At 38.8% G+C, this 12,500-nt stretch overlaps 1 protein-coding gene across 1 annotated transcript in view; it reads left to right on the top strand.

The window, feature by feature from the left end:
• Window positions 1-12,500, top strand: part of LOC143021544 (cyclic nucleotide-gated channel alpha-3-like) — a 451,572-nt gene that overhangs the window by 353,474 nt on the left and 85,598 nt on the right. The window lies entirely within an intron of this gene.

Raw genomic sequence — 12,500 nt, 5'->3', positions numbered from 1 at the left:
TCAGTATGTACGTGTACCTGTTAACTTGTGTCTATCTCAATTTCCCTTTTGCTACGATGATGTACTCGACATATTTCATTTCAGCTATCTCCAGAATGTTTCATTCAGTATAACGAACGTCAACATGATAAACAGCGAAACAATATGGGGTGATATCGTAGATTACCCCAGTGTATCGTTGTGGACCAAATGACGTCATAAAGTTATTCCCTGATATATTACGTCATATGACGTAGCAGTGAATGACAACAGTTAATCAACAGTTTAACTTAATGATACTCTTATCAAATAGTATTCTGTCATACCACATTTTTTTCCATCTTTATTTTAATTTCAGTTGTCATTGTTCCGACATGTCTCTCATTAGATAAGCAGACATTTGTTTCAACACTAGAATGACCTAGTATATTGTTGATCACCTGTTGCTGTTTTTGTTGTTGTGGTTGTTGTTGTTGTTGTTGTGACTCTTGTTGTTGTAGAGGTGGTGTGTTTCAAGGCCGTACCCACACGAAATCATTGCCGCTTACCCTTGCTTTAGCGTTCGTCTTCGTCCCAAAACTAAACAAGGCCTGAGGCCGTTTGCTTAAGTGAAGAAAAGAGAGAGAGAGAGAGGAAGAGAGAGAGAGAGGGAGGGGGGAGGGAGAGAGACATAAAGGAGAGGGAGATCAATAAAGATAAGAAAATCAGGGAAGAGAAAGGATGGGAATAGGAACAGGGAAGATCGAGAGCAAGGAGGAGGGATAGAATGAGCTTTGTCTGTGCGTGTTTTGTGTTGGTGTACGTATGTGTGTGTACGTATGCGTGTGTAAGTGTGTGTGTGTGTGTGCGTGTGCGTATGTACGTATCAAAAGGGTAAAGACCGCCTCAGCCAAGTATAATAGCCTCCTTTTCTTTCCCCCATGGCAACCTGCCTCCCTCGACCTCCACTTTGTGAGGAGTTCCTCGTTTGCCTCCATCTTCCCGAAACAATTTCCCATAGTCTGATGGCTCCCTTACCATCTAAAAGAATTCTTAATGGCTAAATTTCCAGTGTGCTTGAGGGTCTGCGCCATGCATCCTCCACTCCGTATCACGCAAAAAAAAATTGGAGGAAGTGGAATGCTCCCCCCCCCCACACACACACACACCTCGGTTCCTCCAGGTCCCTTCCAGTTCTACTTCGGTTGGCGTTATGCTCTTCCAGGAATATTTTCTTCATCGTGTTTCTCCATACATCCCTACGTGTCATGATGGTTTTTGACAGTATGGTAAAGTAAGGTTAGAATAGGTTAGTTTAGTTCAAGGGTTACGTCAGTTCTTTCCAGCACCAGTCATCACGTTTTCAGCATGTCATCCCAACCCTCTAACATTCACAACCCTTCCCCATGAAGATGAAGACACCCCACCTTCCAATGGAGAGTACCATAGTGGTTCCACTCTCTATGCGTTCCCAACCCCCCCGCACCCCCTCACCCCTACACCCGTAACCTCAGCACCCCCCATACAACCCCTCACCCCCCTAAGAGGATGAGCTTGGTATGGGTCTCATGTCAGTCCGGATTTCCAATTGGAATGACAAATGACGTGAAATGGGATCCTTCAGAGGTCGGGACAAATGTGATGCCCATATGAGGCTCATCTCGACTGTCGCTTCGAGAGAAAGGGGGAGGAGGAGAGGGGAGGAGAGAGAGAGAGAGAGGGAGGGAGGGGGGAGGGGAGGAGAGGATACTGGGGCGAGGGGAGGAGAGGGTACTGGGGGGGGAGGGGGGAGGACTGGTGATGAAGGTGAGCGACCAAGCCAATCTGACCTGTGGTACGTGACCCGTTCTCCATATAGTGAGGCTTCCTCCATGGACTGAACATGTGGTTTTAACCGGAATAAAGCTTATGAAGAGCGTGAGGTTAACTAAAAGTTTCCCTCATCCCTTTAAATAATCCTCTCGATGAAGTCTTTAACCTTGTGTCTGCATACCAAAGAGGTTTAACTCTATTCCGAGGATCTTTCTCGAAGATGAATAAGATAAGATTATCTGACGTGTGCTGTATCAGAGATATTCAAGGGCACTATGAGTTCACGGAAACAAAACGTATATCTGTTCAATGCGGAAACCGTTCACTTCTTCAACACGGAAACACAATTCAGTGACATGTGACCTAACCCACTTAAACACGGAAACGACAGTGACGTCTCTCTCTCTCTTTCTCTCTCTCTCTCTCTCTCTCTCTCTCTCTCTCTCTCTCTCTCTCTCTCTCTCTCTCTCTCTCTCTCTCTCTCTCTCTCTCTCTCTCTCTCTCTCTCGAAGTAAAGAAACGTCCAGACATCCAAAAGATAAAGAAATACATAAAGTATAAAAACAAGAACCAATTTTTTTTATTATCAGGTATCAATTGTTTCTTTTAGTGAACATCAATGTGCTTTCTGTGCAGAGCACTTTAAAGGCTTAAAAACACCCAGTGATATTTCACTGCTGTGAAGGATTTTTTGATCATTATCATCATCATCATCATCATCATCATCATCATCATCATCATCATCATCATCATCATCATCATCATTATTATTATAATTATTATTATTATTATTATTATTATTATTATTATTATTATTATTATTATTATTATTATTATTATTATTATTATTATTATTATTATTATTATTATTATTATTGTTGTTGTTGTTATTATTTATTATCATTATTATTATTTTTTTCACTATCCGAACTGTCATATTATTAAAACTTACTAGGTAGTGGGGCGCTGTGACTCCCAATTTTAATGAACCCATTTGTTGTAATTAGGAGTGAAATATGGGGGTCATTCATTAAGTTTAGTTTATTTTGTTTGCATCCTATGTTGAACACCTAACCCTTGCTATATTGGAATTATGCAAATATAATTTAAGTTGTTAAATGTTTAATATATGTCTCTATAGAAGCGCAAGTAATCTACAGTACATGACAACAATATATTTATACGGCATTTATTTATATTTATTTTTTTTTCATTTATTTATATTTTATTTATTTATTTATTTATTTATTCATTTATCTATTTATTTTATTTTTTCATTTTTTGTAATGGAAGAGATTTGCTGAAAATGATTCGGTTTGACGTTGTGATCTCCCTGTCAGGAGGCTAAGACTGTGCCCCTTACAGAGATCTTGTAGCGTAAACTCTAATGGACTATGCCCTTGGTCCAATTCGCTGGTGGGAAGGTTTGAACTGCCGTCAACTCGACTTCCGCCGCAGGTAGCGACGCTCTAATCCGTTCGGCCAGCTAACGTCCTGTTGTTGATATAATTGTATTAATACAATAAGATACATATTTACTTAGATCTATTACATTCTAGGTTATTATAGGTGTAATTAATATACACATTTTTATTCACATAGATTGATTATCCCTGTTGCTGTGTCTATTGAATTCGTGTACTTGTTCCGGCATTCTACAAACAATTTTATTTAGCTGAGGGAATAAGGTTGAACTTGCATACAATGCACGAGCTCTTTGTATATTATTTATCGTGGCATGCGCCAGGTGAATCTATTCAACATAGTACCTACTTAATAAGAGAGTTTGAACAGGTAGCTGTGGAAATCTAGGTTATAGATAATGATAATGATGATAATGATGATAATGATGATAATAATGGTAATGATGATAAAGATTATAATGATAACAAAGGTTACTGATAACAATAATGATAGCAATAATAATAGTAAAGATAATAGTAATAATAGCATTAATAATAATAATTAAATTTATAATATAATAGTAGTAATAGTAATAATGATAATAATAAAAACGATAATATCAAAAATAGTAATAATAATAATAAACACAGTGACACGATATGAAATATAGCATCATATTTTTTTATTTTCGGATACAAACACAAACCAAGAGCAAAACTGAGCATACTGGAGACATCATTGTAAGAAAAAATTAACATATAAATAAATAATAATAGAAAATTAAAAATAAAAAGTAAATCGTGGAGAATTTGCCATGGACGACCGTTGAACAGACCTGGTCACAGGGGCGCCCGCAGGCGGACGCACCGGACGCACGTGCGTCCAGTTTGGACATTACAAGCATACAAGGTCCCCTATTCAAACATTTTTCCCTTCTAAAAACCCTCAACTTTCAATGAAAAATGTAGATGTTTTACATACATTAGAAACGTGGTAAAGCATCAGTGTTAAAATTATGTATGCACTAGAATACATGTGGATCTATGTAGTATATAAATTATAAACAGAAGAAAACGCAAACGAAAAATGTGACATTGTGGTTGTCTCCCTATAGCCCTTTATACCTTGTGCGTCCACCTCAAGAAAGTCTGTGGGCGCCCCTGCCTGGTAAGAATTTCGTGTTTCAGCGGCCATTGTATCTGAAACAAACTTCATGAAGACCAGAAATACGTCAGAACCAGTTATCTTGAACCAAGAATTTCAGAAGCATTACATAAGATAAAAAAAAACACAAAACTAAGTTTAAAATTCTAGGATTAAACATATTTCTGTCAGCCTAAGAACAATAGACATTGCAACCTTACCTAATGCCTTTAGGGGGAATTATAAAGATGAAAATAAAGGATAATTATATAATTAGATGTTCAAGTTCAATGAAAAATATTTGCTGAGAGAGTAGCAAATTAGCGGACATATCAAGAAACAAGGGCGGAGCTTCTCTGATGCCAGTCCCTAAGCCCCCTCCCCATTTTATATGACGTACAATCAAACGTGGACTCCCATTTGCTGAAATCTAAGCCCCTCCCTTTTTGTATGATGCAGAACCAGGCGTGCCTTCCCTGAGCTCCTCCTTTTTTATATGACGTAGAGCCAAACGTGGCTCCCTATTTGCTGATTTCTAAGCTCCTCCCCCTTTTTTATGACGTAGAGGCGTGTCTAAGCCCCTACCCTTTTTTTTTTATGACGTAGGTCCAGGCGTGGTTTCCCTAAGCTCCTCCCCTTTTATATGACGTAGTCATATGAGTAATAATAGGGTAATAGGGTAATATTACTATGAAGTAAGCTATCACCAACTGCTCTACTTCCCCGGTAATGCAACAAAGTAAACAAAGAAACCTAATTGCTTGATGCCATAAAGCCAACTTTTTAATCGGCCGATTTTTAATCACACAACTATTAAGTTCTTTGAGCTCGGTCTTCATCTTCAATCCCTTTAACACTGTGATTACTTGCATTGCAATATTCTTCTTTACAGTCCCTTCCATATATGTGGTTAGCCTTCCCATACCCTCCTCATTTCATTTCCAGATTCCCTCTAATTGCTAAATGGCTTCTTATATAAAACTGAATCTCTGCACAAAACAGCTTTCCTCCTCCTTCTCCTCCTCCTCCTCCTCCTCCTCCTCCTCCTCTTCATCCTCTTCCTCCTCCTCTTCCTCCTCCTCTTCCTCCTCCTCCTCCTCCTCCTCCTCCTCTTTCCCCACTTCCTCCATCCCTCTTACACTTTCTTCCTCTCCCTCCTTTGTCCTCTCCCCAACATCTTCCCTCTCCTCTTCTATTTTCTCTTCCGTTTCCTCTTCTTTGTTCTCACTCAACCTATCTTCCTCCTCTTCATTTTTTCCCCTTTCAATCCCTCTTCTTTTTTCTCCTCAACCCTTCCTCCTCTTCTTTTTTTTCATTTCCACTTCTTTCTCCAACCCTTCCTCCTTATAATGCTTCTATCCCTCGCTGTCCTTTCTTTTTCTCCCTTTCCTTTTCCACCCTCTCATTTTGCTGCTCCATTGTCTTCATTTTCCTCCTCCTCCTCTTCCTCCTCCTCCTCCTCCTCCTCCTCCTCCTCCTCCTCCCCTCCTCTACCCTCTCTTCCCTCTCTTTATTTTTCCTAGTCTCTCTTCTAGTAATCCTCATTTCTTTCTCCTCCAACCCCTCCTCCAGTTCCGTGTCATTTTCCTTCTCTTCTTCCTCCTCCTCTTTTTCCTCCTCCTCTTTTTCCTCCTTTTTTATTTTCCCCTCTCTCACGTATTTACTCTCTTCTCCTTCCTCCTCCTCTGCTTCCTCTTCCTCTTCTTCCTCCTCCTCTTCTTCCTCTTCCTCTCGTTCTTCTTCTTCCTCTTATTCGTTCTTCCCCTCTTCCCTTGCTCAACTTCCTTCACCCCCTATCCTCCTTCTCTTCCTCTTCTGCCTCTTTCCCGTTTTGTCTTCCCTCTTTCCTTTTTTTTCCCCAAATTTTAGCGGGATTTGCTTAAACCAATTAGCAAGTGTGAAATGAGTCCATCCACTATATGGGATTTAATTCTTACCTGATAAAAGAAGCCTTTGTACTTTTATCATCATCGTTGACATCATCATCATCGCCATCATCATCATCATCGTCATCATTATTGTCGTCGTCGTCGTTGTTGTTGTTGTTGTTCTTCTTCTTCTTCTTCTTCTTGTTACTATCATCATCATCAATATCATCATCATCATCATCACCATACTCATCACCATTATATCGTCATATCAGATAATCATTTATATCATCATTACCATCGCCGTTACCACTATTTCTCTTATTATCATTTCCATATGATTTCTTTAATGAAGCGGCCTTCATTAAAGAAATCATATGGAAATAATAATAAGAACAATATTGGTAACGGCGATGGTAATGATTCTATAAATGAGGATCTGATATGACGATATGATGGTGATGAGTATGGTGATGATGATGAGACAGATGATTTAATGAAGCGGCCTTGCTGTGAATGTGCTGTGTCTTGCGACACTGCTTCTGACCCAGGGCAGTGGACAAGGTGCAGGGATGACCCGTCATCCAGAAGGTGCTAAGATAAAAGGGAGGGTGGAGGGGTGTGGAGTGTATTCAGGAATGGAATGAGTGGGAATGATTTTATGCCTTTTCCTTTTTGGCTACCTCCCTTGTAAGGAGCCTTGGTATATGTATGTATGTATGTATGATTTCTTTAGTATACTAAACCCATTGGTGTGTGTAATATTTTTCAGCTTAATAAAATCGCTTGGCGACAGCCATAATAAGCCTAAGATCCAAATATAAACATTAAGTGAAGCAAATAAAATTGCAGATAGAGGAATGAAAAAATTGGCTCGTTGCCCACGCATTCCCACGAAATTCACAAACTAGATCAGTTTCGCAAACCACAAGGTCGTAGCTAGATTAAAGTTAACTAAGTGGTTTTTTTTTTTTAAGTTTTACTTTTTTTTTATCTGTGAATGAGCTTCACACCCAACAAAAAAAAATCAGTGGTCAAATCGTGACGACCAAAAATCTCCGATTTTTCTGTTGTGTCTGAAGCTGTTCATAATTACAAGAGGTATTCATACAAAAATCATCTTTTCATTTGAGTCTTAAGAAAGAAAAAAATTCTCAGTACTGCTTTAAGATACTTTCTCATAGTATTATACTTAATTGTATATAAAGATCCCAAAATAATCCTAAATGGCTACCAGTGATCGCCATTTGTCAAAGCTATCCAACCTCTTAGAGTAAGAGGAAGGTTCTAGCTGTAGCAAAATTAGAAAAAATAAAAAATAGAAAAGTAAAACAGAAAAATATATTAAACTGTCAAAAGCGAATACTAAACGACAAAAAGGAGTCTGAGAGTTAATGTATAAGTATTCTAGAAACGCGCCTAAATTAATGAAACGTCAAATCGCCAAGTCGAAATATAGAGGACAGATGAGATTTCGAGAGTCAAGGCGATTAGAAATGAGACCAGAAAAATCGTTGTCATCGTCGTCGTCGTCGTCGTCGTCGTCGTCGTCATTGTCGTCGTCGTCATTGTCGTCGTCGTCATCGTCATTGTCGTCGTCGTCATTGTCGTCGTCGTCATCGTCATTGTCGTCGTCGTCATTGTCGTCGTCATCGTCGTCGTCATCGTCGTCATTGTCGTCGTCGTCGTCATTGTCATCGTCATCGTCATTGTCATCGTCGTTGTCGTCGTCATCGTCGTCGTCATCGTCGTCGTCGTCGTCATTGCCACGTGCCAGATGAGAAAGCTCTGATTATTCTAACCACTTCAACACAGGAAGGCACAATTGTAGACACGTTAACCTTTGATATATCCAAATTACGTAAGTGTTTGCATTGAGACAATCTTTATTTACCAAAAACCACATTTATTTCAATAAAACTGCTACATACATGATTTTTTCGTATACTTTATAACTAAAGATATATTGATATACCCTGGGTGAGGTAAGGGTGTCCGGTATAGTATTTTATAGATTTTGGTTCAACTAAAGACCATTTTATGCAGGTGAAGGTGCTGACTTTAGCCTGAAAGGCTTCAACAACCTCTCTCTTCCTGTCTTTCTCTCTCACTTCTTCTCTCTCTCTCTGTCTGTCTGTCTGTCTGTCTCTTTGTCTCTCTCCCTCTTTGTCTGTCTGTCTCTCTGTCTCTCTGTCTCTCTCTCTCTCTCTCTCTCTCTCTCTCTCTCTCTCTCTCTCTCTCTCTCTCTCTCTCTCTCTCTCTCTCTCTCTCTCTCTCACACACACACACACACACACACACACACACACACACACACACACACACACACACACACACACACACACACACACACACACACACACACACACACACACAAGAGGAAAGTGAATACAAATGAGAGGTGGAGGATTATAAATGTTGGTAATAGAAAAACAGATAGATTCATAAATAAGTAAATGAATATGTAGATAAATAAAGGAAAAATAGAGAAATAATCAATAAAGAGATAAATGAATAAATATGTGAATAAATAAGCAATTAACTAGATAAATGAATTAATAAGGAGGCGGATAATTTGTACCTAGAAAACACCGTAAGAGAGAGGGGATGGGGTGAGTGGGAGAAAGTGATGGTTAGAAAAATATCTGTTGTGAAATGTACAGTGGTGGCATCTGGCAACAATGTCGACGTTGCACTCGTGTTGTGAAAGAGAGAACAAAGGAATTTCTTTGAATTTGAAACCAAGACTCTTATTTACTCACATTGTTTCAAAAATGTTTAAGATAAACACAGTTGAACGCGATATATGTGAGCTTTGTCCAAGGACTTGTTTTCCTAAATGCATGGTTGCCAGCACCTATTACTGAGAACACACGACCCTGAATCATGATACGTCAGAAGTATGTAAATGTCTTTCATTGTTCTTCTGTGGTTTAATTATTGAAAGGGAGCTATTGTGTCTAGACATGTATTAAATACACAATGCTTTAAGATGTATTTGTGTAGTTTGGGTAAAATGTGGGTCAGATTCGGGTAACCGCATAGTAAAAGTTCAGTTTCTTGGTAAAATAGCGGCAGGATAACAGAATATTCATCAATTCGTTATAGTGATAGGAACTTGGGTTGAAACACCTTTACATGGGCCGAAAAGAATATGAAAAAAAAAAATCATAACAAAACTAAGCTGCTTTTGACTACAAACTCTTTCAAGATTTATTTCTTAATTTAACGAACAATAGGCTTAACTTTGTGTTATAACTTACAATTTTATTTATCTCTACATGCATTTATGCTTCTACTAACTTTTTAATTAATCATTCTCAATGCATACTGCATACATATCAGTACAGAAATGTGATCATCAAAATTCTTTTAAATTTCCTTTTGTCTTTGTCCCGGCGCCGTATTTCCCAGTCTTGTTGAATAAACAACAATTCACCTGCCTCTCATCCGGCCCTTAAGGGCTCCAGGTGCCCCTCAACCACTCGACGTGCGCCTCCTCTTCCTCCTCTTCTTCCTCCTCCTACTCCTCCTCCTCTCGGGACCTGGTCACCCTCCAGATGCTCATGGTCCAGCTGGTCCTCCTCAAAGGATTTTTTTTCCTGAAGAGCACACACAAATACATACACACTTACACACATATACATACACACACACACACACACACACACACACACACACACACACACACACACACACACACACACACACACGAATATATATATATATATATATATATATATATATATATATATGTGTGTGTGTGTGTATACGCACATACATACATACAATACATACATGATACATACATATATACATTCATTCATTCATACACATACGCGCCCACACGCGCGCGCACACACACACACACGCTGCGACTCATTACTCCAGCTCACGTGGGCGGGGAGTTGGGTGTACACTATGTGTGCGTGTAAGGCCAGAGCATTACCCAGAACGGTCATATATGAGCTCTGAGCTCTCTTCCGGGATGGAAATAGCTGTCAATCTCGAGTCCAACACGTGATCCAAGACCTTGGTGAATCCCACACCCTTTAAGAGTAAGAGACAGGATCCCCACCGGCGCTGCTCCTTTCCTGTATACTAAAATTAGGTAAATACAATGAGGTAGATACATATACATACTCGTACATACTCCCCTGTCCCCCCCACTCACTCTATCTATCTATCTATCCCTATCTCTCTCTCGCTCTCTCTGTCTCTTTTTCTGTTTATATATATATATATATATATATATATATATATATATATATATATATAATATATATATATGTATATATATATATATATATATATATATATATATATATATATGTATATCTCCATCCATCTATCTATCTATCTATCTCTCTTCCTTCCCCCCTCTTTCTCTCTACCTCTTCTCTTTCATGACGCCAGTGTTGGGTGTTTTGTTTAAGCAGAAACGAGACAATGAAGTTAAAATGGAGACCGTATTTAGAGAAAAGAAAAGTCATTTTGTAAAAGTGAGAGTTTATTCAAGAATGTAAAAATGGCCAAAAGCACATCCAATGGAGAGGAAAGAGGAGGAAATGTAAGAAAGAAGGAGACGTCAAGATCGAAATGACTAATGTAAAACGAAGAAAAAAAACTCAAAGAAAGGAGAACACATAATGTATGAATTAATTGAGAATTCTCACGACTGTTAGAAGAAGAAGAAGAAAAGAAGAAGAAGAAGGAGGAGGAGAAGAAGAAGAAGGCGTGTCACATGAGAGGGGTGCTCCAAGGATGTACCGGAAGTATCGCTACAAGAAGAGGAAGATGATGAAGAGCATACACCAGGAGGTGATTAGCTGTGGCCGAAGCCGTCACCTTCGCCCTGTGCGCTTTAAGAATGTTGAGGCAACAAGTACTCACTGCTAGGAATCGGAGAGAAATGCGGAATTCGAACCCACAATTAGGCAAATGCGTTATTTCAGAAAGTAGCAAAAGGGATGTGTGTATGATGGAAACTAGCCATCTCACTTTGCTGGAAACAAATACTTTGCATAGAAAAAATATTGCCTTAGATAAGCAAAACATATTGAAAAACAAGTAGAATAACTTAATTCATATAGTAGAAAATGTTAGTTTGAATGAAAGAGCATAACCCAAGGGTATATATCAAAACATTAAAGATTATATAAAGAAAGGGAACGAAGACTGTGAATTTCATGGATTTTGAAAAGGTGTACTAAAGGGTAGAAAGAACTCCCTTGGAAGGTGTTAGGAATTCTATTGAGAGAAAATTATGTATGGAGGTGTAAGGATCCTATGTATGTGTTTATATATGTATATATTTAAGCATACTTGTACGTATATAATTGTATGTATGTAGTCTTTATATAAACATGCATATTGTGTAGAATATACGTACAAGAGAATATATATACATGCATAACATTGTGTGTGAATACACTATATATATATATATATATATATATATATATATATACATATATATACACATATATATATATATACACACATATATATATTATATATATATATATATATATATATATATATATATATATATATATATATATACTCTCGAACCCCACCACCACCACGGGAGAACAAAACTATCTAGAAAGGTGGCAAGGAGTCTACGCCAGGAGGCGCTGAGTATCTACGTCCGAAACCGTCACCTTTGCCACACTATGCGCTTTAAGGACTTTTGGTGCAAGTAACAGTCACTGATAGGAATCAAAGGAGGGTGCGGGATTCGAACCAGCACGTTTCAGATGACCCCACTAGCGCACACAGATTTAAATCTGTAGATTATGTCACTGTAGTAAAAGGTCTTGCTAGGTTGATGACCCACTCGGCTGAGCTAAATGTTTTCTTGTTGGTCTGATTAGAGTCTGTAGAGTGCGGCGCTTGAAGACTTTATCATTCTCAAATGTGAGTTTACAATTTTTTTTTCATGTTCATGGTTACATTTCGCAAAGAATATTACTGGAGTAACCAGTAGTTTCCTAATACGCTCCTGTTTTTTTTTTTTATTTTTTTTTTTTTTTTAGAAATGGAATGGGTGGTGGCTGAGGAGTTAAAAGACACCTCCCTCCCTCACCCTCACCCTCCACCTCCCTGCTTCCAGGCTTGGCGTTTCTACCTCCATACGCGTTCGTCTCCATCTACTTCATCTTCCTGATTGACGGAAGTAATCAATTCGAGAATCGTAGGTCACTCTTTCGTCATCAACTCAAAATGAAAAAACGTTGACATGTTTTCACGCCGAACGTTTGCCTTCAGCCCTCGCTCACCCACCCTCCCACCACACAGTCCGACATCGTC

The sequence above is a fragment of the Oratosquilla oratoria genome, chromosome 42, assembly GCF_046742065.1.
Source record: "Oratosquilla oratoria isolate Oo_2021 chromosome 42, ASM4674206v1, whole genome shotgun sequence".
NCBI classification, from domain to species: domain Eukaryota; kingdom Metazoa; phylum Arthropoda; class Malacostraca; order Stomatopoda; family Squillidae; genus Oratosquilla; species Oratosquilla oratoria.
Note: the sequence above shows the minus strand (reverse complement) of the source record. Positions and strands in the feature narration are given on the sequence as shown.